Genomic DNA, 23,458 nt, shown 5'->3' on the forward strand with positions numbered 1-23,458 from the left:
ACAAGACCACTTATTTATTGTTCAAAACATTTGCATACCTTTGTTGTTTTACATTATTTGAGTTTAAAGTCAGGGAAATTGCATTTAGGATCATTCTGAATCATATTTTGACCTGATGTAAACACTGTTATGCATTAAACAAATAATTTGGTCCCAGTTAACCTCTTCATAATAATTCTAATAGGTAAAACTGGTTCTATGATTAAACACCTTGTTTTAAAACATGTGTAAAGAAAATCACAACTGTGGCTTCTAGATGGCAGTAACAGACCACTTATTGTTTATTTGACTGCTCTATAGCAAAGAATGTAATGTAATGTTGTGTAATGCATTCTGAATCCCAAACTGACATGGCATGAGCACAGTTAATGCATTTAAGATCAAATTTAGTTAAAGCTTTTCACACTTTTTACTCTGTAGATTTTTAATTATTTTAATAAAATACAAATTTTTCATTTAATATAGTTAGAACATGCTCAATTATAGAAGGGATATGTTTATGCACACCTAAATGGCTGTAATCACATAAATAAATTACACTGTGGCCACTAGATGGCAGTAGGAGATCACTAATAGCTTATTCACTGCTCTTTTGTCATTTTTATTAAGAAGAGCTAAAATAGCCATAACTCATGAAGGAATTAAAATATTTTCACCAAACTTGTTACACATATGCAAGAGGTCAGTCTAAGGTCATAGCATAAAACTCGTAGACATTGGCCACATGGTGGCGCTATACATTGTAAAATCACTGTATCTGAGTAACCATTTATCTGATTAACTTAAAATTTGACATGTCGTGTCTTTGTCTAAGGTGCCATGACTCGATCTACACATTATAGCAAAGGCTGCTTATACTGGTCACTTTGACATAAAATCGGTCACTCGAAATGTTCATTAAAAATTTGTCAATATGTAAAAATCGAAGTTGCTTCTCTGGAGTGTTTAATCAAACATTTGTTAGCTCAATCTATAAACTTTAACACTCTAATCGTATATTTCGTTGTCGAATAAACTACTTACAAGCGTCCTAACTGCTATATGACCTTACCCTGCTAAACTGCTTGACCCCCGTTAATTGCTGCTTGCAGCTATATTTATTATTATTATTATTATTATTATTATTATTCTGCCGAAGTCACTATTGCCCAGACCAAACCGTAAGGCCGAGAGAGCTGAAACTTGGCCAGATGGTAGTACTCCGGTACACTACATTCTCACCAAAGATCAACCAAATCGGACCATAGGTGGCGCTATGGCGCCAAAAACCAAGATTTTGGACATTTTTGACCGCTATACATTCACCGTTTGTCGTAGACTCAAAAACTTTACATTTTTTTAATCCTTGGGTTAGCCCCAACAAAAGTGCACATCTGAACTTTTTGCTCTACGACGCACCGTTTTTCCGCTACATCGCCATTTGTCCGAAACCTACTTTTGCGAACTAGTCCTAGGTTTTACACTCAATCTAAACCAAACCAGCTCTCAAATGTTCTCTGGACACTAAATATCAATAATTATCAAAAAAAAGTTGACATTTTTATTCTCACTCGAAACAGTACACAACAATGTTCGATGCTAAATGAAGCTAAATGCTAATTGGAGCTATAACTTTTGAACGAAATAAGATATCATCACCAAACTTGATACACACATGCATAAGCTCAATTTGAGGTGACACTGCAAAACCCGCAGACTTTGGCCACATGGTGGCGCTATAAAGTTAAAAAAACATAAAAATTACTCTAACCTTACAGCCATTAGTCCGATCAGCTTGAAATTTGGCATGCAGTGTCTTTGACCAAGTTGTCATAACATACTATAAGGACATTGGCATATCTCAAAAAACATGGCCGCCATTGGCCAATTAAAATTGAGCAGCCATTTAACAAGGTTAACGATGAGTGATCAAAACGAAACTCGCTGGGCATGTTCGACTCATGGTCCTAGAGGTCTGTAAGAATTTTGAAAGAAATCGGCCACTAGGGGGCGATTTTACGTATTTTTAGTGTGTAATGGGTTGTGTATCACACAACCTTTTGCGCAACCACACAAAATACATATCATATGATAGGCCTGCTCATACCAAACAGTTTGACACTCAAACCACTGCTGTCATTTACACCGTTCGTTAAATATTCATCAATATAGGTAAAACCTACTTTTGCGAACTAGTCCCTGGTTTTTCACTCAATCGCAACGAAACCAGTGTTGTTAGAATCTCTGGACTGTGTAGATCAATAATTATCAAAAAAAAGTTGAATTTTTCACTTTGGCTAGCTGTAACAGGCTAATTTACAAAAGGGGCTTGTCCACATGAACCTACATGCCTGTAAACCAATAAGGAAAGCTCAAAACATCACAGAAATTGGAGAACTCATGTGGCATATCAACGAGATGAAACTTGCAAAATTTTGTGAAGATCAAACCGTAGGTGGCGCTATAATAGCAAAAATAGTCTTTAAATAATGCTAAATCGCTTAAAAATAAAGTAAATTTGCTTCATTTACATACTATTTCACAAAAAACGCTTAATCTACATATCATATGATAGGTCTGCTCATACTGAACAGTTTGACACTAAAACCACTGCTGTCACTCACACCGTTCATTAAAAAACCATCAATATAAACAAAACCTACTTTTGCAAACTAGTCCCTGGTTTTTAACTCAATCGCAACGAAACCAGTGTTAAATGAACCTCTGGACTGAGTAGATCAATAATTATCAAAAAAAAGTTGAACTTTCCATTTTAGATAGCTGTAACAGGCTCATTTATAAAAGGGGCGTGTCTACACGAATCTACATGCCTGTTAACCAATAAGAAAAACGCAAAACATCACAGAAATTGATGAGCACATTTGGCATATCAATGCGTATAAACATGCAAAATTTTGTGGTGATCGGGCAATAGGTGGCGCTATAATAGTAGAAATGGTTCTAAAAACATCATAGAATGGCTTAAAAATGCAGTAAATGTGCTTCATTTACACACCTAACACTAAAATGATTTACAAGTTGTTGTTTTTTGCCCATCTTGGACGTTTAAATGTCTAAAAAACACATTTTCAGTATTCTATCTTTTTAGCCACTATAACACAGACTTTTAACTGTCACCTACCATTTCTAACCAATAGATGTCACAACAAGACCACTTATTTATTGTTCATAACATTTGCATACCTTTGTTTTTTTTTTACATTTTTTTGAGTTTAAAGTCAGGGAAATTGCATTTAGGATCATTCTGAATCACATTTGACCTGATATAAACACTGTTATGCATTTAACATCTAATTTGGTCACAGTTAACCTCTTCATAATAATTCTAATAGGTAAAACTGGTTCTATGATTAAACACCTAGTTTTAAAACATATGTAAAGAAAATCACAACTGTGGCTTCTAGATGGCAGTAACAGACCACTTATTGTTTATTTTACTGCTCTATAGCAAAGAATGTAATGTAATGTTATGTAATGCATTCTGAATCCCAAACTGACATGGCATGAACACAGTTAATGCATTTAAGATCAAATTTAGTTAAAGCTTTTCACACTTTTTACTCTGTAGATTTTTAATTATTTTAATAAAATACAAATTTTTCATTTTATACAGTTAGAACATGCTCAATTATAGAAGGGATATGTTTATGCACACCTAAATGGCTGTAATCACAAAAATAAATTACACTGTGGCCACTAGATGGCAGTAGGAGATCACTAATAGCTTATTCACTGCTCTTTTGTCATTTTTATTAAGAAGAGCTAAAATAGCCATAACTCATGAAGGAATTAAAATATCTTCACCAAACTTGTTACACATATGCAAGAGGTCAGTCTAAGGTCATAACATAAAACTCGTAGACAATGGCCACATGATGGCGCTATACATTGTAAAATCACTGTATCTGAGTAACCATTTATCTGATTAACTTAAAATTTGACATGTCGTGTCTTTGTCTAAGGTGCCATGACTCGATCTACACATTATATTATAGGGCTGCTTATACTGGTCACTTTGACATTCACTCGAAATGTTCATAAGAAATTTGTCAATATGTAAAAACTGAAGTTGCATTTCTGGAGTGTTTAATCAAACATTTGTTAGCTCAATCTATAAACTCTAACACTCTAATCGTATATTTCATTGGCGAATAAACTACTTACAGGCTTCCTGACTGCTATATGACCTTACCCTGCTAAACTGCTTGACCCCCGTTAATTGCTGCTTGCAGCTATATTTATTATTATTATTATTATTATTATTATTATTATTATTATTATTATTATTATTATTCTGCCGAAGTCACTATTGCCCAGACCAAACCGTAAGTCCGAGAGAGCTGAAACTTGGCCAGATGGTAGTACCCCGGTACACTACGTTCTGGCCAAAGATCAGCCAAATCAGACCATAGGTGGCGCTATGGCGCTAAAAAAACACTTTTTGGACATTTTTGGCCGCTATACGTTCACCGTTTGTCGTAGACTCAAAAACTTTACATTTTTTGAATCCCTGGGTTAACCTGAACAAAAGTGTATACCAGAAATTTTTGCTCTACGACGCACCGTTTTCCCGCTACATCGCGATTTGTCCGAAACCTACTTTTGCGAACTAGTCCTAGGTTTTACACTCAATCTAAACCAAACCAGCTTTCAAATGTTCTCTGGAAACTGAATATCAATAATTATCAAAAAAAAGTTGACATTTTTATTATCACTCGAAACAGTACACAACAATGTTCGATGCTAATTGAAGCTAAATGCTAATTGGAGCTATAACTTTTGAACGAAATGAGATATCATCACCAAACTTGATACACACATGCATAAGCTCAATTTGAGGTGACACTGCAAAACCCGCAGACTTTGGCCACATGGTGGCGCTATAAAGCTAAAAAAACATAAAAATTACTCTAACCTTACAGCCATTAGTCCGATCAGCTTGAAATTTGGCATGCAGTGTCTTTGACCAAGTTGTCATAACATACTATAAGGACATTGGCATATCTCAAAAAAACATGGCCGCCATAGGCCAATTAAAATTGAGCAGCCATTTAACAAGGTTAACGATGAGTGATCAAAACGAAACTCGCTGGGCATGTTCGACTCACGGTCCTAGAGGTCTGTAAGAATTTTGAAAGAAATCGGCCACTAGGGGGCGATTTTACGTATTTTTAGTGTGTAATGGGTTGTGTATCACACAACCTTTTGCGCAACCACACAAAATACATATCATATGATAGACCTGCTTATACCGAACAGTTTGACACTCAAACCACTGCTGTCACTTACACCGTTCGTTAAATATTCATCAATATAGGAAAAACCTACTTTTGCGAACTAGTCCCTGGTTTTTCACTCAATCGCGACGAAACCAGTGTTGTTAGAATCTCTGGACTGTGTAGATCAATAATTATCAAAAAAAAGTTGAACTTTTTACTTTGGCTAGCTGTAACAGGCTAATTTACAAAAGAGGCTTGTCCACACGAACCTACATGCCTGTAAACCAATAAGGAAAGCCCAAAACATAACAGAAATTGGTGAGCACATGTGGCATATCAACGAGATGAAACCTGCTAAATTTTGTGAAGATCAAACCATAGGTGGCGCTATAATAGCAAAAATAGTCTTTAAATAATGCTAAATCGCTTAAAAATAAAGTAAATTTGCTTCATTTACATACTATTTCACAAAAAACGCTTAATCTACATATCATATGATAGGTCTGCTCATACTGAACAGTTTGACACTAAAACCACTGCTGTTACTCAAACTGTTCATTAAAAAACCATCAATATAAACACAACCTACTTTTGCGAACTAGTCCCTGGTTTTTAACTCAATCGCAATGAAACCAGTGTTGTATGAACCTCTGGACTGAGTAGATCAATAATTATCAAAAAAAGGTTGAACTTTCTATTTTAGATAGCTGTAACAGGCTCATTAACAAAAGGGGCGTGTCTACACGAACCTACATGCCTGTAAACCAATAAGGAATACCAAAAACATCACAGAAATTGGTGAGCAGATGTGGCATATCAATGTGAATAAACATGCAAAATCTTGTGGAGATTGGGCAATAGGTGGCGCTATAATAGTGGAAATGGTTCTAAAAACATGCTAAAATGGCTTAAAAATGAAGTAAATGTGCTTCATTTACACACTTATCACTGAAATGATTTATAAGTTATTTTTTTGTCCATCTTGGATGTTTAAAGGTCTCAAAAACACATAATTTCAATATTTTATCATTTTAGCCACTATAGCACAGACTTTTAACTGTCACCTACCATTTCTAACCACTAGATGTCACAACAAGACCACTTATTTATTGTTCAAAACATTTGCATACCTTTGTTGTTTTACATTGTTTGAGTTTAAAGTCAGGGAAATTGCATTTAGGATCATTCTGAATCACATTTTGACCTGATGTAAACACTGTTATGCATTAAACATCTAATTTGTTCCCAGTTAACCTCTTCATAATAATTCTAATAGGTAAACCTGGTTCTATAATTAAACACCTTGTTTTAAAACATGTGTAAAGAAAATCACAACTGTGGCTTCTAGATGGCAGTAACAGACCACTTGATGTTTATTTTACTGCTCTATAGCAAAGAATGTAATGTAATGTTATGTAATGCATTCTGAATCCCAAACTGACATGGCATGAACACAGTTAATCTATTTAAGATCAAATTTAGTTAAAGCTTTTCACACTTTTTACTCTGTAGATTTTTAATTATTTTAATAAAATACAATTTTTTCATTGAATATAGTTAGAACATGCTCAATTATAGAAGGGATGTTTATGCACACCTAAATGGCTGTAATCACATAAATAAATTACACTGTGGCCACTAGATGGCAGTAGGAGATCATTAATAGCTTATTCACTGCTCTTTTGTCATTTTTATTAAGAAGAGCTAAAATAGCCATAACTCATGAATGAATTAAAATATCTTCACCAAACTTGTTACACATATGCAAGAGGTCAGTCTAAGGTCATAGCATAAAACTCGTAGACATTGGCCACATGATGGCGCTATACATTGTAAAATCACTGTATCTGAGTAACCATTTATCTGATTAACTTAAAATTTGACATGTCGTGTCTTTGTCTAAGGTGCCATGACTCGATCTACACATTATATCATAGGGCTGCTTATACTGGTCACTTAAGTAACTCGAATAACTCGAAGTAACTCGAGTAACTCGAAGCGGTAACTCGAAATGTTCATTAAAAATTTGTCAATATGTAAAAATCAAAAGTTGCTTCTCTGGAGTGTTTAATCAAACATTTGTTAGCTCAATCTATAAACTTCAACACTCTAATCGTATATTTCGTTGTCGAATAAACTACTTACAGGCGTCCTAACTGCTATATGACCTTACCCTGCTAAACTGCTTGACCCCCGTTAATTGCTGCTTGCAGCTATATTTGTTATTATTTTTATTATTTTTATTAGGGGGTCAAGCGCGAAGCGCTGAAACCCTATTGTATTTGTAAGGATTTTTAGGGGGTCAAGCGCGAAGCGCTGAAACCCTATTGTTTTTGTTAAGATTTTTATTATTATTAGGGGGTCAAGCGCGAAGCGCTGAAACCCTATTGTATTTGTAAGGATTTTTAGGGGGTCAAGCGCGAAGCGCTGAAACCCTATTGTATTTGTTAAAGTTTTTATTATTATTATTATTATTCTGCCGAAGTCACTATTGCCCAGACCAAACCGTAAGGCCGAGAGAGCTGAAACTTGGCCAGATTGTAGTACTCCGGTACACTACATCCTCACCAAAGATCAGCCAAATCGGACCATAGGTGGCGCTATGGCGCCAAAAACCAATATTTTGGACATTTTTGACCGCTATTCGTTCACCGTTTGTCGTAGACTCAAAAACTTTACATTTTTTGAATCCCTGGGTTAACCTGAACAAAAGTGTATAACAGAAATTTTTGCTCTACGACGCACCGTTTTCCCGCTACATCGCCATTTGTCCGAAACATACTTTTACGAACTAGTCCTAGGTTTTTCACTCAATCTGAACCAAACCAGCTTTCAAATGTTCTCTGGACACTGAATATCAATAATTATCAAAAAAAAGTTGACTTTTTAATTCTCGCGCGAAACAGTACACAAAAATGTTCGATGCTAATTGAAGCTAAATGCTAATTGCAGCTATAACTTTTGAATGGAATAAGATATCATCACCAAACTTGGTACACATATGTATAACGTCTACTTGAGGTCACAGTGCAAAACCCGCATACTTTAACCACATGGTGGCGCTATAAAGCTAAAAAAACCTAATAATTGCTCTAACCTTACAGCCATTAGTCCAATCAGCTTGAAATTTGGCATGCAGTGTCTTTGACCAAGTTGTCATAACATACTATAAGGACATTGGCATATCTCAAAAAACATGGCCGCCATTGGCCAATTAAAATTAAGCAGCCATTTAACAAGGTTAACGATGAGTGATCAAAACGAAACTCGCTGGGCATGTTCAACTCATGGTCCTAGAGGTCTGTAAGAATTTTGAAAGAAATCGGCCACTAGGGGGCGATTTTACGTATTTTTAGTGTGTAATGGGTTGTGTATCACACAACCTTTTGCGCAACCACACAAAATACATATCATATGATAGGCCTGCTCATACCGAACAGTTTGACACTCAAACCACTGCTGTCACTCACACCGTTCGTTAAATATTCATCAATATAGGAAAAACCTACTTTTGCAAACTAGTCCCTGGTTTTTCGCTCAATCGCAACGAAACCAGTGTTGTTAGAATCTCTGGACTGAGTAGATCAATAATTATCAAAAAAAAGTTGAACTTTTCACTTCTGATAGCTGTAACAGGCTCATTTACAAAAGGGGCGTGTCTACACGAACCTACATGCCTGTAAACCAATAAGGAAGAGCCAAACCATCACAGAAATCGGTGAGCAGATGTGGCATATCAATGTGATTAAACATGCAAAATCTTGTGGAGATTGGGCAATAGGTGGCGCTATAATAGTGGAAATGGTTCCAAAAACATGCTAAAATGGCTTAAAAATGCAGTAAATGTGCTTCATTTACACACTTATCACTGAAATGATTTATAAGTTATTTTATCTGTCCATCTTGGATGTTTAAAGGTCTCAAAAACACATATTTTCAATATTCTATCATTTTAGCCACTATAACACAGACTTTTAACTGTCACCTACCATTTCTAACCACTAGATGTCACAACAAGACCACTTATTTATTGTTCAAAACATTTGCATACCTTTGTTGTTTTACATTTTTTGAGTTTAAAGTCAGGGAAATTGCATTTAGGATCATTCTGAATCATATTTTGACCTGATATAAACACTGTTATGCATTAAACATCTAATTTGGTCCCAGTTAACCTCTTCATAATAATTCTAATAGGCAAAACTGGTTCTATAATTAAACACCTTGTTTTAAAACATATGTAAAGAAAATCACAACTGTGGCTTCTAGATGGCAGTAACAGACCACTTATTGTTTATTTTACTGCACTATAGCAAAGAATGCAATGTAATGTTATGTAATGCATTCTGAATCCCAAACTGACATGACATGAACACAGTTAATGCATTTAAGATCAAATTTAGTTAAAGCTTTTTACACTTTTTACTCTGTAGATTTTTAATTATTTTAATAAAATACAAATTTTTCATTTTATACAGTTAGAACATGCTCAATTATAGAAGGGATATGTTTATGCACACCTAAATGGCTGTAATCACATAAATAAATTACACTTTGGCCACTAGATGGCAGTAGGAGATCACTAACAGCTTATTTACTGCTCTTTTGTCATTTTTATTAAGAAGAGCTAAAATAGCCATGACTCATGAATGGATTGAAATATCTTCACCAAACTTGTCACACATATGCAAGAGGTTTATCAGAGGTCAGAGCATGAAACCTGTAGACATTGGCCACATGGTGACACTACACATTGTAAAATCACTGTATCCGAGTAACCATTTATCTGATTAATTTAAAATTTGACATGTCGTGTCTTTGTCTAAGGTGCCATGACTCGATCTACAACTTATCTTATAGGGCTGCTTATACTGGTCACTTTGACATAAAAGCGGTCACTCGAAATGTTCATAAAAAATTTCTCAATATGTAAAAATCGAAGATGCTTTTCTGGAGTGTTTAATCAAACATTTGTTAGCTCAATCTATAAACTTTAATACTGTAATCATATATTTCATTGTCAAATAAACTACTTACAGGCGTCCTAACTGCTATATGACCTTACCCTGCTAAACCGCTTGACCCCCGTTAATTGCTGCTTGCAGCTATATTTATTATTAGGGGGTCAAGCGCGAAGCGCTGAAACCCTATTGTATTTGTTAAAGTTTTTATTATTATTATTATTATTCTGCCGAAATCACTATTGCCCAGACCAAACCGTAAGGCCGAGAGAGCTGAAACTTGGCCAGACTGTAGTACTCCGGTACACTACATCCTCACCAAAGATCAGCCAAATCGGACCATAGGTGGCGCTATGGCGCCAAAAACCAATATTTTGGACATTTTTGACCGCTGTTCGTTCACCGTTTGTCGTAGACTCAAAAACTTAACATTTTTTGAATCCTTGGGTTAGCCTGAACAAAAGTGTATACCAGAAATTTTTGCTCTACGACGCACCGTTTTCCCGCTACATCGCCATTTGTCCGAAACCTACTTTTACGAACTAGTCCTAGGTTTTTCACTCAATCTGAACCAAACCAGCTCTCAAATGTTCTCTGGACACTGAATATCAATAATTATCAAAAAAAAGTTGAAATTTTTATTCTCGCGCGAAACAGTACACAACAATGTACGATGCTAATTGAAGCTAAATGCTAATTGCAGCTATAACTTTTGAATGCAATAAGATATCATCACCAAACTTGGTACACATATGTATAACGTCAACTTGAGGACACAGTGCAAAACCCGCATACTTTGGCCACATGGTGGCGCTATAAAGCTAAAAAAACATAAAAATTACTCTAACCTTACAGCCGTTAGTCCAATCAGCTTGAAATTTGGCATGCAGTGTCTTTGACCAAGTTGTCATAACATACTATAAGGACATTGGGATATCTCAAAAAACATGGCTGCCATTGGCCAATTAAAATTGAGCAGCCATTTAACAAGGTTAACGATGAGTGATCAAAACGAAACTCGCTGGGCATATTCGACTCATGGTCCTAGAGGTCTGTAAGAATTTTGAAAGAAATCGGCCGCTAGGGGGCGATTTTACGTATTTTTAGTGTGTAATGGGTTGTGTATCACACAACCTTTTGCGCAACCACACAAAATACATACCATATGATAGGCCTGCTCATACCGAACAGTTTGACACTCAAACCACTGCTCTCACTCACACCGTTTGTTAAATATTCATCAATATAGGAAAAACCTACTTTTGCGAACTAGTCCCTGGTTTTTAGTTCAATCGCAACGAAACCAGTGTTGTTAGAATCTCTGGACTGTGTAGATCAATAATTATCAAAAAAAAGTGAAACTTTTCACTTTGGCTAGCTGTAACAGGCTAATTTACAAAAGGGGCGTGTCCTTACGAACCTACATGCCTGTAAACCAATAAGGAAAGCCCAAAACAACACAGAAATTGGTGAGCACATGTGGCATATCAACGAAATGAAACTTGCAAAATTTTGTGAAGATCAAACAATAGGTGGCGCTATAATAGCAAAAATAGTCTTAAAAACATGCCAAATGGCTTAAAAATAAAGTAAATGTGCTTCATTTAAACACTATTTCACAAATACATTTAATCTACATATCATATGATAGGTCTGCTCATACTGAACAGTTTGACACTAAACCCACTGCTGTTACTCAAACTGTTCATTAAAAAACCATTAACATAAACAAAACCTACTTTTGCGAACTAGTCCCTGGTTTTTAACTCAATCGCAACGAAACCAGTGTTATATGAACCTCTGGACTGAGCAGATCAATAATTATCAAAAAAAAGTTGAACTTTCCATTTTAGATAGCTGTAACAGGCTCATTAACAAAAGGGGTGTGTCTACACGAACCTACATGCCTGTAAACCAATAAGGAAAACCGAAAACATCACAGAAATTGGTGAGCACATGTGGCATATCAATGTGAATAAACATGCAAAATTTTGTGGAGATTGGGCAATAGGTGGCGCTATAATAGTGGAAATGGTTCTAAAAACATGCTAAAATGGCTTAAAAAAAGCAGTAAATGTGCTTCATTTACACACTTATCACTGAAATGATTTATAAGTTAATTTTTTTGCCCATCTTGGATGTTTAAAGGTCTCATAAACACATATTTTCAGTATTCTATCATTTTAGCCACTATAACACAGACTTTTAACTGTCACCTACCATTTCTAACCACTAGATGTCACAACAAGATCACTTATGTATTGTTTATAACATTTGCATACCTTTGTTGTTTTACATTTTTTGTGTTTAAAGTCAGGGAAATTGCATTTAGGATCATTCTGAATCATATTTTCACCTGATGTTAACACTGTTATGCATTAAACATCTAATTTGGTCACAGTTAACCTCTGTGTAATAATTCTAATAGGCAAAACTGGTTCTATAAATAAACACCTTGTTTTAAAACATTTGTAAAGAAAATCACAACTGTGGCCACTAGATGGCAGTAACAGACCACTTATAGTTTATAGTTTATTTTACTGCTCTGTAGCAAAGAGTGTAATGTAATGTAATGCATTCTGAATCCCAAATTGACATGAACTGAACACAGTTAATGCATTTAAGATTAAATTTTGTCTAAGCTTATCACACCTTTTACTCTGTAGATTTTTAAATTCTTTTAATAAAACACAAAATTATTAGTTTATATAGTTATATAGTTTTGTCATTTTTGTTGGGAAGAGCTAAAATAGCCATAACTCTTGAATGGATTGAAATATCTACACCAAACTTGTTACACATATGCAAGAGCTGCCATGACTCGATCTACACATTATATCATAGGGCTGCTTAAACTGGTCACTTTGACATAAAAGCGGTCACTCGAAATGTTCATTAAAATTTTGTCAATATGTAAAAATCCAAGTTGCTTCTCTGGAGTGTTTAATCAAACATTTGTTAGCTCAATCTATAAACTTTAACACTCTAATCGTATATTTCGTTGTCGAATAAACTACTTACAGGCGTCCTAACTGCTATATGACCTTACCCTGCTAAACTGCTTGACCCCCGTTAATTGCTGCTTGCAGCTATATTTATTATTATTATTCTGCCGAAGTCACTATTGCCCAGGCCAAACCGTAAGTCCGAGAGAGCTGAAACTTGGTCAGATGGTAGTACCCCGGTACACTACATTCTCACCAAAGATCAGCCAAATCGGCCCATAGGTGGCGCTATTGCGCCAAAACCCAATATTTTGGCCGCCATTTGTACACCGTTTGTCGTAGACTCAAAAAAATTACAAATTTGGAATCCTTGGGTCAGCCCGAACAAAAGTGGAGTGACCCAGATTTTCTCTACGTTGGATCGTTTTCCCGCTATATCGCGATTTGTCCGAAACCTACTTTTGCGAACTAGTCCTAGGTTTTTTGCCCAATCTGAACCAAACCAGCTCTCAAATGTTCTCTGGACACTGAATATCAATAATTATCAAAAAAAAGTTGAAATTTTTTTTCTCGCACGAAACAGTACACAACAATGTTCGATGCTAATTGAAGCTAATTGCTAATTGTAGCTATAACTTTTGAAAGGAATGAGATATCCTCACCAAACTTGGAACACATATGTGTAAGCTTAATTTGATGTGACAGTGCTAAACCCGTGGACTTTGGCCACATGGTGGCGCTATAAAGTTTAAAAAACATAAAAATTACTCTAACCTTACAACCATTACTCCAATCAGCTTGAAATTTGGCATGCAGTGTCTTTGACCAAGTTGTCATAACATACTATAAGGACATTGGCATATCTCAAAAAACATGGCCGCCATTAGCCAATAAAAATTGAGCAGCCATTTAACAAGGTTAACGATGAGTGATCAAAACGAAACTCGCTGGGCATGTTCGACTCATGGTCCTTGAGGTCTGTAAGAATTTTGAAAGAAATCGGCCACTAGGGGGCGATTTTACGTATTTTTAGTGTGTAATGGGTTGTGTATCACACAACCTTTTGCGCAACCACACAAAATACATATCATATGATAGGCCTGCTCATACCAAACAGTTTGACACTCAAACCACTGCTGTCACTTACACCGTTCGTTAAATATTCATCAATATAGGAAAAACCTACTTTTGCGAACTAGTCCCTGGTTTTTAGTTCAATCGCGACAAAACAAGTGTTGTTAGAATCTCTGGACTGTGTAGATCAATAATTATCAAAAAAAAGTGGAACTTTTCACTTTGGCTAGCTGTAACAGGCTAATTTACAAAAGGGGCGTGTCCACACGAACCTACATGCCTGTAAACCAATAAGGAAAACTCACAACATCAAAGAAATTGGTGAGCACATGTGCCATATCAATGAGATGAAACTTGCAAAATTTTGTGAAGATCAAACCATAGGTGGCGCTATAATAGCAAAAATAGTCTTAAAAACATGCCAAATGGCTTAAAAATAAAGTAAATGTGCTTTATTTAAACACTATTTCACAAATACACTTAATCTACATATCATATGATAGGTCTGCTTATACTGAACAGTTTGACACTAAAACCACTGCTGTTACTCAAACTGTTCATTAAAAAACCATCAATATAAACAAAACCTACTTTTGCGAACTAGTCCCTGGTTTTTAACTCAATCGCAACGAAACCAGTGTTGTATGAACCTCTGGACTGAGCAGATCAATAATTATCAAAAAAAAATTGAACTTTCCATTTTAGATAGCTGTAACAGGCTCATTAACAAAAGGGGCGTGTCTACATGAACCTACATGCCTGTAAACCAATAAGGAAAACCGAAAACATCACAGAAATTGGTGAGCAGATGTGGCATATCAATGTGAATAAACATGCAAAATTTTGTGGAGATTGGGCAATAGGTGGCGCTATAATAGTGGAAATGGTCCTAAAAACATGCTAAAATGGCTTAAAAATGAAGTAAATGTGCTTCATTTACACACTTATCACTGAAATGATTTATAAGTTAATTTTTTTGCCCATCTTGGATGTTTAAAGGTCTCATAAACACATATTTTCAGTATTCTATCATTTTAGCCACTATAACACAGACTTTGACCTGTCACCTACCATTTCTAACCACTAGATGTCACAACAAGACCACTTATTTATTGTTCATAACATTTGCATACCTTTGTTGTTCTACATTTTTTTTTAGTTTAAAGTCAGGGATGCATTTCACTTGATGTAAACACTGTTATGCATTAAACATCTAATTTGGTCACAGTTAACCTCTGTGTAATAATTCTAATAGGCAAAACTGGTTCTATAAATAAACACCTTGTTTTAAAACATTTGTAAAGAAAATCACAACTGTGGCCACTAGATGGCAGTAACAGACCACTTATAGTTTATAGTTTATTTTACTGCTCTGTAGCAAAGAATGTGATGTAATGTTATGTTATGTAATGCATTCTGAATCCCAGATTGACATGAACTGAACACAGTTAATGCATTTAAGATTAAATTTTGTCTAAGCTTGTCACACCTTTTACTCTGTAGATTTTTAAATTCTTTTAATAAAACACAAAATTATTAGTTTATATAGTTATATAGTTTTGTCATTTTTGTTGGGAAGAGCTAAAATAGCCATAACTCATGAATGGATTGAAATATCTACACCAAACTTGTTACACTTATGCAAGAGGTGCCATGACTCGATCTACACATTATATCATAGGGCTGCTTATACTGGTCACTTTGACATAAAAGCGGTCACTCGAAATGTTCATTAAAATTTTGTCAATATGTAAAAATCCAAGTTGCTTCTCTGGAGTGTTTAATCAAACATTTGTTAGCTCAATCTATAAACTCTAACACTGTAATCATATATTTCATTGTCAAATAAACTACTTACAGGCGTCCTAACTGCTATATGACCTTACCCTGCTAAACCGCTTGACCCCCGTTAATTGCTGCTTGCAGCTATATTTATTATTATTATTATTATTATTATTCTGCCGAAGTCACTATTGCCCAGACCAAACCGTAAGGCCGAGAGAGCTGAAACTTGGCCAGAAGGTAGTACCCCGGTACACTACGTTCTGGCCAAAGATCAGCCAAATCAGACCATAGGTGGCGCTATGGCGCTAAAAAAACACTTTTTGGACATTTTTGGCCACTATTCGTTCACCGTTTGTCGTAGACTCAAAAACTTTACATTTTTTGAATCCTTGGCTTAACCTGAACAAAAGTGTATAGCAGAAATTTTTGCTCTACGACGCACCGTTTTCCCGCTACATCGCGATTTATCCGAAACCTACTTTTGCAAACTAGTCCTAGGTTTTTCACTCAATCTAAACCAAACCAGCTCTCAAATGTTCTCTGGACACTGAATATCAATAATTATCAAAAAAAAGTTGAAATTTTTATTCTCACTCGAAACAGTACACAACAATGTTCGACGCTAATTGAAGCTAAATGCTAATTGGAGCTATAACTTTTGAACGAAATGAGATATCATCACCAAACTTGGTACACACATGTATAAGCTCAATTTGATGTGACAGTGCAAAAACAGCGGACTTTGGCCACATGGTGGCGCTATAAAACTTAAAAACCATAAAATGACCCTAACCTTACAACCGTTTGTCCGATCAGCTTGAAATTTGTCATGCATTGTCTTTGACCAGTTTGCCATGACATATTATAAGGACAATGGCACATCTCAAAAAACATGGCCGCCATTAGCCAATTAAAATTGTGCAGCCATTTAGCACGGTTAACGATCAGCGATCGGAACGAAACTCGCTGGGTATGTTCGACTTATGGACCTAGAGGTCTGTAAGAATTTTGAAAGAAATCGGCCACTAGGGGGCGATTTTACGCAATTTTAAGGTGTAATGGGTTGTATATCACACAACCTTTTGCAAAACCACACAAAATACATATCATATGATAGGCCTGCTCCTACCGAACAGTTTGACACTCAAACCACTGCTGTCACTTACACCGTTTATTAAATATTTATCAACATATGAAAAACCTACTTTTGCGAACTAGTCCCTGGTTTTTCACTCAATCGCAACGAAACCAGTGTTGTTAGAATCTCTGGACTATGTAGATCAATAATTATCAAAAAAAAGTTGAACTTTTCACTTCGGCTAGCTGTAACAGGCTAATTTACAAAAGGGGCGTGTCCACACGAACCTACATGCCTGTAAACCAATAAGGAAAACTTACAACATCACAGAAATTGGTAAGCCCATGTGCCATTTCAATGAGAAGACACCTGCAAAATTTTGTGAAGATCAAACCATAGGTGGCGCTATAATTGCAAAAATAGTCTTTAAATAATGCTAAATCGCTTTAAAAAAAAGTCAATTTGCTTCATTTACATACTATTTCACAAAAAACACTTAATCTAAATATCATATGATAGGTCTGCTCATACTGAACAGTTTGAGACTAAAACCACTGCTGTCACTTACACCGTTCGTTAAATATTCATCAATATAGGAAAAACCTACTTTTGCGAACTAGTCCCTGGTTTTTCACTCAATCGCGACGAAACCAGTGTTGTTGGAATCTCTGGCCTGTGTAGATCAATAATTATCAAAAAAAGTTGAACTTTTCACTTTGGCTAGCTGTAACAGGCTAATTTACAAAAGGGGCGTGTCCACACAAACCTACATGCCTCTAAACCAATAAGGAAAGCCCAAAACAACACAGAAATTGGTGAACACATGTGGCATATCATCGAGATGAAACTTGCTAAATTTTGTGAAGATCAAACCATAGGTGGCGCTATAATAGCAAAAATAGTCTTTAAATAATACTAAATCGCTTTAAAATAAAGTAAATGTGCTTCATTTACACACCATTTCACAAAAAACACTTAATCTACATATCATATGATAGGTCTGCTCATACTGAACAGTTTGAGACTAAAACAACTGCTGTCACTCACACCGTTCATTAAAAAACCATCAATATAAACAAAACCTACTTTTGCGAACTAGTCCCTGGTTTTTAACTCAATCGCAACGAAACCAGTGTTGTATAAACCTCTGGACTGAGTAGATCAATAATTATCAAAAAAATGTGGAACTTTCCATTTTGGATAGCTGTAAAAGGCTTGTTGACAAAAGGGGCGTGTCTACACGAACCTACATGCCTGTAAACCAATAAGGAAAACTGAAAACATCACAGAATTTGGTGAGCAGATGTGGCATATCAATGTGAATAAACATGCAAAATCTTGTGGAGATCGGGCAATAGGTGGCGCTATAATAGTGGAAATGGTTCTGAAAACATGCTAAAATGGCTTAAAAGTGAAGTAAATGTGCTTCATTTACACACCTATCACTGAAATGATTTATAAGTTATTTTTTTGTCCATCTTGGATGTTTTAAAGGTCTCAAAAACACATTTTCAATATTCTATCATTTTAACCACTATAACACAGACTTTTAACTGTCACCTACCATTTCTAACCACTAGATGTCACAACAAGACCACTTATTTATTGTTCATAACATTTGCATACCTTTGTTGTTTTACATTTTTTGAGTTTAAAGTCAGGGAAATTGCATTTAGGATCATTCTGAATCATAATTTGACCTGATGTAAACACTGTTATGCATTAAACATCTTATTTGGTCCCAGTTAACCTCTTCATAATAATTCTAATAGGTAAAACTGGTTCTATAATTAAACACCTTGTTTTAAAACATGTAAAGAAAATCACAACTGTGGCTTCTAGATGGCAGTAACAGAACATTTATTGTTTATTTTACTGCTCTATAGCAAAGAATGTAATGTAATGTTATGTAATGCATTCTGAATCCCAAACTGACATGGCCTGAACACAGTTAATCCATTTAAGATCAAATTTAGTTAAAGCTTTTCACACTTTTTACTCTGTAGATTTTTAATTATTGTAATAAAATACAATTTTTTCATTTTATACAGTTAGAACATGCTCAATTATAGAAGGGATATGTTTATGCACACCTAAATGGCTGTAATCACATAAATAAATTACACCGTGGCCACTAGAGGGCAGTAGGAGATCACTAATAGATTATTCACTGCTCTTTTGTCATTTTTATTAAGAAGAGCTAAAATAGCCATAACTCATGAAGGAATTAAAATATCTTCACCAAACTTGTTACACATATGCAAGAGGTCAGTCTAAGGTCATAGCATAAAACTCGTAGACAATGGCCACATGATGGCGCTATACATTGTAAAATCACTGTATCTGAGTAACCATTTATCTGATTAACAAGAAATTTTACATGTTGTGTCTTTGTCTAAGGTGCCATGACTCGATCTACACATTATATCACAGGGCTGCTTATACTGGTCACTTTGACATAAAAGCGGTCACTCGAAATGTTCATTAAAAATTCGTCAATATGTAAAAATCGAAGTTGCTTCTCTGGAGTGTTTAATCAAACATTTGTTAGCTCAATCTATAAACTTTAACACTCTAATCGTATATTTCGTTGTCGAATAAACTACTTACAGGCGTCCTAACTGCTATATGACCTTACCTTGCTAAACCGCTTGACCCCCGTGAATTGCTGCTCGCAGCTATATTTAGGGGTTCGAGCGCGAAGCGCTGAAACCCTATTGTTTTTGTAAGAATTTTTATTAGGGGTTCGAGCGCGAAGCGCTGAAACCCTATTGTTTTTGTAAGAATTTTTATTATTATTATTATTATTATTATTATTATTATTATTATTATTTTACTTCTGCCATAATCACTATTGCCCAAGCCAAACCGTAAGGCCTATTGGCTTCAAACTTGGTCAGATGGTAGTACTCCTCACCGCTACTCAGATCCAAAGGCTCGTCAAAATCGGGCCATAGGTGGCGCTACAGCGCTAAAAACAAAAAAAATTTAGTAATTTGGCCGCCATTTCTAAACCGTTTGTCGTAGGCTCAAAAACTTTACATATTTGGAATCCTTGGGTCAGCCCGAACAAAAGTGGAGGCACTCAGATTTTCTCTACGACGCACCGTTTTTCCGCTACATCGCGATTTGTCCGACACCTACTTTTGCGAACTAGTCCTAGGGTTTTCACCCAATCTGAACCAAACCAGTGTAGAAATGTTCTCTGGACACTGAATAGCAAAAGTTATTGAAAGAAAGTTGAAATGTTGATTTCACGCGAAACCGTACGCAAAAATGTAACATGCTAATGTAAGCTAAAAGCTAATTTTAGCTGTAACTTTTGAACGGATTGAGATATCTTTATCAAACTTGGTACACAAATGTATAAGGTTAATTTGAGGTGACACTGCAAAACCCGCAAACTTTGGCCACATGGTGGCGCTATAAAGCTTAAATAACATAAAAATTACTCTAACCTCACAACCATTTGTCCAATCAGCTTGAAATTTGGCATGCAGTGTCTTTGTCTAACATGTCATGACATACTATAAGGACATTGGCATATCTCAAAAAACATGGCCGCCATTAGCCAATTAAGATTAAACAACCAATAAACTAGGTTAACGATGAGTGATCAGAACGAAACTCGGTGGGCATGTTAGACTCATGGTCCTAGAGGTCTGTAAGAATTTTGAAAGAAATCCGCCACTAGGGGGCGATTTTGGTTTTTTTGAGAATGTAATTGATTGGTTATTACATAAAGTTTTGCACAGCCACACAAAATACATATCATATGATAGGCCTGCTCATACCGAACAGTCTGACACTAAAACCACTGATGTCACTCAATCTTTTTATTAAATATTAATTAATATATGAAAAACCTACTTTTGCGAACTAGTCCCTGGTTTTTCGCTCAATCACCACGAAACCAGTGTTGTATGAATCTCTGAACTGAGCAGATCAATAGTTATTGAAATGAGTTGAACTTTCCTCTTTTGGCAGCTATAAATGGCTCATTTACAAAAAGGGTGTGTCTTATATTGACCTAAATGCATGTAAATGCATAAGGAAAACTCAAAACTTCGTGAAATCAGGTATGTACATCTGAAATGTGATTTTTAACAAGCATGCAACATTTTGTAAAGATAGGTCAATAGGTGGCGCTATAACAGTAGAAAAGGTCTCAAAAACACTGATTTCCATTGCTATTTGACCATAATTTGTATAATATGTGTTTATTGTAGACAGCTTTTCACAAATATACTTGATCTGACATAATATATGATAGGCCTGCACATTCTGATCACTTTGGCACTAAATCCACAGCTGTAACTATAACCATCCATTTATTATTCACCATTATTTCAAACAATACTTTTAGGAACTCGTCCCTGCTTTTTTGCTCAAATTGAACAAAATCAATGTTGTACAAATGTCTGCACTGTCTAAATCAGTAATTATGAAAAACAATTGAACTTTTGTGCATAAATGAGCTTGATATATTTATCTGAAGAGCACAGTGTGTTCATATGCTTCCACAAAGGATCTAAACATGCATTACTAATATAAACTACTAGATGACAGCACAAGACCTCATAATGTTGGTTTAAAGTCACTAAATGTCCATTAAAGATCATTCTGAATCACATCTTGACATGGCATAAACTCTGTTATTGCATTTAAAAGCTGATTTAGTACCAGGTTACCACTTCATTTATGTAGGCTTTATATTTTTACCATTTATTACATTACATCATGGATTTCTTTAGGGTCAGCCTTAAATGTTGGGTTGTCCTACATCCAAATTGCCTAAATGGCAATTAGTTTGCCAAATGCTCGAACCCCGTTAATCGCCGCTTGCGGCTATATTTATTATTATTATTATTATTATTATTATTATTATTATTTTACTTCTGCCATAATCACTATTGCCCAGGCCAAACCGTAAGGCCTATTGGCTTCAAACTTGGTCAGATGGTAGTACTCCTCACCGCTACTCAGATCCAAAGGCTCGTCAAAATCGGGCCATAGGTGGCGCTACAGCGCTAAAAACTAAAAAAAATTAGTAATTTGGCCGCCATTTCTAAACCGTTTGTCGTAGGCTCAAAAACTTTACATATTTGGAATCGTTGGGTCAGCCCGAACAAAAGTGGAGTCACTCAGATTTTCTCTACGACACACCGTTTTTCCGCTACATCGCGATTTGTCCGAAACCTACTTTTGCGAACTAGTCCTAGGGTTTTCACCCAATCTGAACCAAACCAGTGTAGAAATGTTCTCTGGTCACTGAATAGCAAAAGTTATTGAAAGAAAGTTGAAATGATGATTTCACGCGAAACTGTACGCAAAAATGTAACATGCTAATGTAAGCTAAAAGCTAATTGTAGCTGTAACTTTTGAACGGATTGAGATATCTTCATCAAACTTGGTACACACATGTATAAGGTCAATTTGAGGTCACAGTGCAAAACCCGCAAACTTTGGCCTCATGGTGGCGCTATAAAGCCTATAAGACATAAAAATTACTCTAACCTCACAACCATTAGTCCAATCAGCTTGAAATTTGGCATGCAGTGTCTTTGTCTAACGTGTCATGACATACTATAAGGACATTGGCATATCTCAAAAAACATGGCCGCCATTAGCCAATTAAGATTAAACAACCATTAAACTAGGTTAACGATGAGTGATCAGAACGAAACTCGGTGGGCATGTTCGACTCATGGTCCTAGAGGTCTGTAAGAATTTTGAAAGAAATCCGCCACTAGGGGGCGATTTTGTGTTTTTTGAGGTTGTAATTGATTGGTTATTACATAAAGTTTTGCACAGCCACACAAAATACATATCATATGATAGGCCTGCTCATACCGAACAGTCTGACACTAAAACCACTGATGTCACTCAATCTGTTCATTAAATATTAATTAATATATGAAAAACCTACTTTTGCGAACTAGTCCCTGGTTTTTCGCTCAATCACCACGAAACCAGTGTTGTATGAATCTCTGAACTGAGCAGATCAATAGTTATTGAAATGACTTGAAATTTCCTCTTTTGGCAGCTGTAAATGGCTCATTTACAAAAGGGGTGTGTCTTATATTGACCTAAATGCATGTAAATGCATAAGGAAAACTCAAAACTTCGTGAAATCAGGTATGCACATCTGAGATGTGATTCTTAACAAGCATACAGAATTTTGTGAAGATAGGTCAATAGGTGGCGCTGTAACAGTAGAAAAGGTCTCAAAAACACTGATTTCCATTTCTATTTGACCATAATTTGTATAATATGTGTTTATTGTAGACAGCTTTTTACAAATATACTTGATCTGACATATTATATGATAGGCCTGCACATTCTGATCACTTTGGCATGAAATCCACTGCTGTAACTCAGACCATCCATTTATTA

The 23,458-nt window shown here is 35.6% G+C and overlaps 1 protein-coding gene and 2 long non-coding RNA genes across 8 annotated transcripts in view; 2 read left to right on the forward strand and 1 right to left on the reverse strand.

Annotated features, from left to right (window-relative positions):
- inpp4aa (inositol polyphosphate-4-phosphatase type I Aa) overlaps window positions 1–23,458 on the forward strand; it is a 149,911-nt gene that overhangs the window by 40,826 nt on the left and 85,627 nt on the right.
- LOC147842244 (uncharacterized) lies at window positions 2,763–8,088 on the forward strand. The gene is made up of 3 exons (XR_015499150.1): window positions 2,763–2,972; window positions 6,140–7,440; window positions 7,578–8,088. It is a non-coding gene; the product is annotated as an uncharacterized LOC147842244 (long non-coding RNA).
- On the reverse strand, window positions 4,550–14,398 carry LOC147842245 (uncharacterized). The gene is made up of 3 exons (XR_015499160.1): window positions 14,379–14,398; window positions 11,023–11,985; window positions 4,550–4,910 (listed from the first exon to the last, which is right to left on the reverse strand). It is a non-coding gene; the product is annotated as an uncharacterized LOC147842245 (long non-coding RNA).

This window comes from Danio rerio, chromosome 9 (assembly GCF_052040795.2).
Source record: "Danio rerio strain M-AB ecotype USA chromosome 9, GRCz13ab, whole genome shotgun sequence".
In the NCBI taxonomy this organism is placed as follows: Eukaryota; Metazoa; Chordata; class Actinopteri; order Cypriniformes; family Danionidae; genus Danio; species Danio rerio.